General features: G+C 36.8%; 1 protein-coding gene across 1 annotated transcript in view; it reads left to right on the top strand.

The window, feature by feature from the left end:
- Positions 1-968, top strand: part of Sgcz (sarcoglycan zeta) — a 1,036,342-nt gene that overhangs the window by 212,258 nt on the left and 823,116 nt on the right. The window lies entirely within an intron of this gene.

Raw genomic sequence — 968 nt, 5'->3', positions numbered from 1 at the left:
CTCCCTCCCTCCCTCCCTCCTCCCTTGTCTCTCATGTGTATGTCTGTTTCTGTGTGAAAGCAAATATATTACTGATTTTGTAGTTTTATTTTTAACTCAGAAAAAAGAGATATATGACTGCTAGCCCTCAGTTGCTTCTGATTCACTGGGGAACACATTTGTATGATGGGTGGAAAAAAAACTGTACAGGTGTAGATGGCAGGATACAATGATGCAAGTTATCTTTGCCATAGAAATTGTGTTAGGCCAAGCAGTGGTAATGCACACCTTTAATCCCAGCACTTGGGAGGCAGAGGCAGGTGGATTTCTGAGTTCAAGGCCAGCCTGGTCTTCCACGACAGCCAGGCTACACAAAGAAACCCTGTCTTCAAAAACCAAAGAACCATAAAAACAAAACAACCTCCCCAAGAAATTGTGTTAGCCTAAATGTCTTAATAGGACTATGGGAAGCAGAACTTTCTGGGAGATAAAACTCTAACTTCACAGACTCTTAGTGAATACAGACCCTGACTACAACTTCTAAGTTTCAATCAGGGTGTCTGGGAGCCCTTGTCAGCCTTTTAAAAGAAGTCTCATTCCCACCACCTCAGACAAAGTCATTGGAGTGTTGAAATGCAATGAATTGAAAGGATGTTTTTCTTAGTTTGTTTGTTTGTTTCTTTGTTTCTAGTAATTTAGTGTTTTAATTTTGTTTGAACTGAAAATTTTTATCATAAATTAAACCAGTCTTTTTTTTTTTTTTTGTATTTCAGTTGTATTTGATAACTTCCCAGTTGAATTCACATTCCTTTCTGACATACATCCGTAAATATTTGAGGTCTCTTTTCTGAAAATACACCAAAACTACTCGAGCTTGCCTTTAACTTTGTAAACTGCGATGAGAGAACACTTACAAACACATACCACTATTTAAGCACACTTACTTTAAAAAAAAAAAAAAAAAAAAAAAAAAAGTAAAGTGGCTCAAA

The sequence above is a fragment of the Mus pahari genome, chromosome 19, assembly GCF_900095145.1.
Source record: "Mus pahari chromosome 19, PAHARI_EIJ_v1.1, whole genome shotgun sequence".
In the NCBI taxonomy this organism is placed as follows: Eukaryota; Metazoa; Chordata; class Mammalia; order Rodentia; family Muridae; genus Mus; species Mus pahari.
This window is presented reverse-complemented; position numbering and strand designations above follow the sequence as displayed.